The sequence below is a fragment of the Metopolophium dirhodum genome, chromosome 2 (assembly GCF_019925205.1).
Source record: "Metopolophium dirhodum isolate CAU chromosome 2, ASM1992520v1, whole genome shotgun sequence".
In the NCBI taxonomy this organism is placed as follows: domain Eukaryota; kingdom Metazoa; phylum Arthropoda; class Insecta; order Hemiptera; family Aphididae; genus Metopolophium; species Metopolophium dirhodum.
The window spans coordinates 44,244,610-44,250,608 of record NC_083561.1 but is presented as its reverse complement, the minus strand read 5'-3'; the positions used below and the strand labels follow the sequence as shown (position 1 = coordinate 44,250,608).

General features: G+C 28.3%; 1 non-coding gene across 1 annotated transcript; it reads left to right on the top strand.

Moving 5' to 3' along the window:
• The first annotated feature begins 3,810 nt into the window (after positions 1-3,810).
• On the top strand, positions 3,811-3,883 carry Trnan-guu (transfer RNA asparagine (anticodon GUU)). Its single transcript has one exon. It is a non-coding gene; the product is annotated as a tRNA-Asn (tRNA).
• Positions 3,884-5,999: the final 2,116 nt, after the last annotated feature.

The window sequence follows — 5,999 nt, the reverse complement described above, 5'->3', positions numbered from 1 at the left end:
AGGAAAACGAATGCCAAAAGGAGAATTTTATTTAAAATATAATATACCTATTAACATTTGCGTGATATATTAATTTTTCAACTTAAATAAAAGTCGTTATTACCTTTAAATATTTTACTTGTATACAATATAAGAAAGTACATATTATGAAATATGTACGTATAAATCGAGACGTGGTTTTCGTATGTATTAATATTTATTATAATGGGGACGCCACACAGATATTTATTATCTACGTCTCACAAGTGCGTTACATTGCAAAATTACGCTCATCAGATCACGTTTAGCTCAATTAGTTTAAAAATTCGATTGAATCGACCTATAATGAAACTTGATGATAAAAACATTATCTGCGTTCGTATGTTGGTTTTTTACAATTATTCAGTTTTTAGGTGAGTTATTATGCGCATTTTTAATTTACCCTATATTATATACGCATAACTTGCTAAACAATTGAAGTATCGTTAAAAAACTAACATACGAACACAGATAATGTTCTTACCACCAAGTTTCATAAAAGGTCAGATTCACTCTAATTTTTAAACTAACGGAGCTAAACGTGATCTGCTGAGCATAAATTTGCTACGTTACGCACTTATAAGACGGAGACAACAATATTAATATCCGTGCGGCGTCCTCTTAATACATCTATAGGGCAATCTGTTGCGTATGGAAACTCCATAATCACACATAAATTATATACTAATAATATAGTATTACAGGAAGTTGAATGGGCTGGGTAGATTTATCAGGTAGTAGGTGTATTATATAGAATATCAAATGTTAGTAATACTGTATATTATAATTTTATATTATGAACGTACGAATCCCTTATAATATTAGAAAGGAAAACGCACACGGCCGCGTTTTACAAATTAATTATAATAAAATAATGCGTAAGTCTACCTACACGTCGTCGTACTCACGTGCAGATTTACAAAATGTATAACGTTAGATAGTTGCCTACAGTATACCAATTATTTATAATAACAAAGTATACCGCCACGTGCAATTTTGCCTTTGTGATGATGGCAAGGTGAATATTGTTTGATCCGCACCCTCATCGCCACTTGTCAAAAAACCACCCTCTTATATCCACTTTGCAGTTCCGGCAAAAGGTATTTGTTCAAGGGTGTATTATACTGCTTGTATGCAGGATGTCTCACCCTACCAATCCTTGAACACATCCCTATACATGGCTACATATTATAACATACGAAAAGTTAATGGAAGTTTTAACTTTTAATATGTTTACTTAAATTACCATTATAAATATGACATTCCAGCGTGGGTTAAGGTAATGTCGGTATATTAAAGACTTTGTTATTTGAAGTATAGGTTAACCAAAACTTAAATTAGCTTTATATAGTTTAGTACAATCGTTTGCCGTGGTTTTCGCTAAGACGGTAATTAGGTACTTACCATATTTAAAAAAATATCAACTAAAAGAAATAATTATATATTTATATCAACGGGGGGCGAACCCAGCGAATCTGCAATCTGTATAAACATAAAATTGTTGCTAAAAATTATTAATATATTTAGTAACTTAGGCCACGTCCACGTGTTTGTTCTTGGTGGAGGCGTCGTTGTGGGACGATGGAAGTTTCGCCCAGAATACTATATGCTTACACGCGATTCGTTGACGAATTTTGCTTGACTGGCGGAGCAGGGTGGACGTAAATGCGTCATAGCCCACAGGCGCTATATAATATATAACATATAGTAATGTATATAACATTCTATTTATATAACAGCTATATACTCGCTATGTAAGTATATATTATAACTGTCAACAGTATTAAGTGATGATCGTAAAGTTTATGCTGTACATAATTATGTATACGGTATTATATGTACAAATTATTTTATTTCTATAAATATTATTAAATAATACCCCAATAATATAGCGTGATGCGGAGGGTTGGATACGTCGTTTTGAATTTCTGCAATCCACTCACACACGCGGGGTGAGCAATAACGCGGGAACTGAATAAATTGCGGTTTAATATTTTCCAATCGGATAAGTAAATAAAATAAATTAGCATATTATATTATATACCGTGCCGTTAAATTTTATACTTATAAACACATATAGTTATACCATTATGATTATATTGTATAGATTTTTTAGTTTACTTTGGAAGTTTGGTCAACAATATACCTATTACTTTTACGCAACTCGTTCTCATATCTTCCAGGCTTTCTCCCACTAACACAGTAACACTAACACAATACCATAATTATTATGATATGCGAACGTCATGTGCCATAATTAATATGGCGTTAATATTTAATATGTTAATATGTTAAGTTAATATTATGTTATGGCGTTGTGCACTTATTAATATATATTTTTAATTTACGACAACTCGTTTGCACACAAAATAGTGAACAATGAAAACCAGCTTATAGGTACAGTTTTGGGTGTACAGGGTGTCTTAAGATGCCCGTGCACGATCAATATTATTGATATCAATTGAACACCCGTCAATTGATAAAGGACATATTATTTGGTTTAGGCGTTTGAAAAAAAATAAAGTGTTATCAAAAGAATACTCGAAAAATTGATCTTTTAGAATATTTAATGCAAACGCGTACCTACCAATAAATATTAAATATGGATCCCAACAAAAACACTTCGTCAACTCCGTGTAAAAAACGCTAAGTAAAAAATAAAAATAAATGCTATAAACTGTGTGGTATAAGGTTGAATCTAATTAAATGGTCTAATGTGTAAAATGTATATATATATAAATAGTTTATTCAAATTTAATAAAAATTGGCTATTTATATTAATTTATAATATGAATTATTTTAACTAAAATTGATCCAAATTTAGTTTACTTGCCCGGAAGATTCAGTCTAAAAATGTATAGCCAAGTACAAAGTTTATGTAATAAATAATGCAGACCCCATTAAAATAAATAAATTTGTTTCCGGCCAAGTAAACTAAATTTGGATCAATTTTAGTTAAAATAATTCATATTATAAATTGATAATTTGTAGTTTCTAAGTTATAGTTTGTAAAACATTAGACTATGATGAGACAGAAATCTTAAGGCATTATAAGGTGAAGGAAAATGTTGTTTGAATATAATAATTTTCCACCATCAGTAATGACCAATTCAAAAAAATGGAGGTACGCAGATTATATACACGCTATACGTGGATAAACTATGAAAAAAGGTTTCTATTGTTCGTAAATTGTGTGCAAATGAATTATGTTTTTGTGCGCAAATGAGTTGTAGCCCTCAGTACCCCCTGTAGAAATGTCATATTTTCGTTTATCTAAGAAGAAGGTAGGGCAGTATAGGTGTTATGTTTTACATAAATATTATAATATTATATTCTATCCTATAGAGAGGTATGTTAGGTACCTACCCTTCATGTAATCATGTCTACGGTCTACCTTCACCTACAACTATACCTACACCGACAAACATAAATAAACCAAAAAAGGTAGGTAAAAAAAAACAAAATTTGATTGCTTAGCATTATCAATAAAACTATAAACTTAAATGCAATATTAAAATTTATAATTTAATAAATCAAGATTTTTTTGTTATAGGTATTTAAAAAAAATTTGTTTCATATTTTTGATCATATTTCAGTTATCTTAGGTACATACTAATTTGTTATATCCATGTATATGCCAACAAATTTTAACGCAATAAGTTCCAACCATTACGTTTGAGTTATGACTTAAAGGTAGTGATATTTAAAATGATTTTATATTTTAATGATAGCTAGGTTAGGTACTTTCTCGGGCCTACCTAAATAATATTTTTTTTAACATTAGAGTAAGTGGCCTCCGTGGCGCAATGGTTAGCGCGTTCGGCTGTTAACCGAAAGGTTGGTGGTTCGAGTCCACCCGGTGGCGTAAACATTTTGCCAAATATTTATTAAAATTTATTTTTTAAAATCGTCATAAAAATTTTAAATATACACACAACGCCTAGTACAAAATTCCGTTTTAGATTCTGGGTGGAGCAATGAATGTATTGACTTTACAACGATGTGAATTTGTTATTTTTTATTTGTGTCTGTGTACACAATAGTCGATAAGTGGTCGAAATAATGCTTCGATTTTTAACTTCGATATATTCTTCGTTGGGAAAGGGAATATAGTCGGTGGTCAAAATTTAAAATGATAAAATGACTAAATTGATTTTGGTTTTTGTTGTAACTCTAAAACAAATTACCGTAGATACATACAATTTTTAGTGGTTGTTTATATATTAGCATAGGAGCAAGTTCAAATTTCGACTAAAGGCGTAAAAATCACAAAAATTTCCAAATTATTTTCAGTTAGAAATTCCTAAAAATTTTCTTTTGAAATCTAATATATTAAATTGTAATACAAGATTCCTTAATAGGTTATCTACATTTATTGAAAAAAATAAATGTCTATAAGAGTCAATCAAAATTTTTATGAGCATTTAAAGTTCAAATTTTTACAACATTGGATATTCATTTGATTTCTTATGTAGCTATTTGGTTATTTTGTTGTAATTCAAAAACGAATAACCGTAGACACTTGAGTTTTATATCATGTTTATTTTATAAATTCTTATATCTCATAAAATTTTCAAAATATTTTGACTTTTTTGAGCTGTTTACAAACAATTTCAAAATTCAAACTTTTTAGTTTATTTTTTATAATTATCAATAACATTTTATTTGTTGGGCCAAAAAGCGTCAAAATGTAATACAAGGCCCCTGATATATTGCTTGAATAAAAGTTGAAAAATATTAAAAATACAGATACAATTTATTTTTATAAGCATTTAAATTTCGATTTTTGAGAACTTTTATCAAATTTTAAATTTTAAAATGATTTTGTAGTTAACAATTGTTCATAAATGTTCAACTTTTATAGCTATTGATTGAAAACATACGACAAGGTTCCACGTAAGTATAGTTTATTTTGTTTATATATTTCTTAAAAATATAAAAACACAGTCTTAGATTCTGAGCGGAACGATGAATGTATTGCGTTTACAATGATGTGTGTTTTTTTTTTATTTTTTTTTTTTGTGTAAGTAAAACTGCTTCGATTTTCTTCAACAGTATCTTGTTCGATCGGAAAGTGAATCTAGTTAATGCAATCGGTAGGTCAAATTTGAAAATTCCCAACAGTTTTCAAAAGCGCCGGGAAAAGCAACATAAAATTTAAGGAAAAACGGGAATTCTTACGCAAAATCGGTTTTCCACAAAATCGATTTTGATTTTTGGTGTAACTCTAAAACAAATGAACTTATATACATAAAATTGTCACTGGTTGTTTATTTTTGCATTTTCTATACATGATATTATTTTAAAAATATTTTAATTTGTTTTGAACTGTTTAGGAACATTTTCAGTTTCCAACTTTATTAATCTTTTTTTCTATGAATGTCAATAAAACTTTATTTATTGAGTAAAAATACTTGAAAATTTAATACAAGGCTTCTACTACATTGTTGCAATAACATTTGAAAAATATTAAAAATCCTTAGTCACAGTTTTTTTTTTTTTATAAGCATATATAAGTTCAAAAATTGACAACATGTGGAAAAATCACGAAAATTAGCAAATTATTTTGAGTTGAGTATTCTTAATATTTTTCTTTTTAAATCTAAGATTTGAAAATGTAATACAAAATTATCCATAGGTTTGTATACCTTTATCTAAAAAAAAATGTCTACAAGAAAGTCAAATTAAATTTTTATGAACGTTTGAAATTCATATTTTTACAAAATATGTTATTCACTCGATTTCTCATGTAACGATTTTCTTATTTTATTACAATTAAAAAACATAAGACTCTAGATACTTGAAAATTTCACTGAATGTTTATATTAGCATTTTCTATACATGATAACATTTTGAAAATAATTTGATTCTTTTTGAGCTGTTTACAGGCATTGTTATAGTTTTCAATTTTTTTAGTTTTTTTTCTATATATATTGATAAAATTTTATTTGTTGGGTAAAAAAGCGTGAAAATTTAATGCA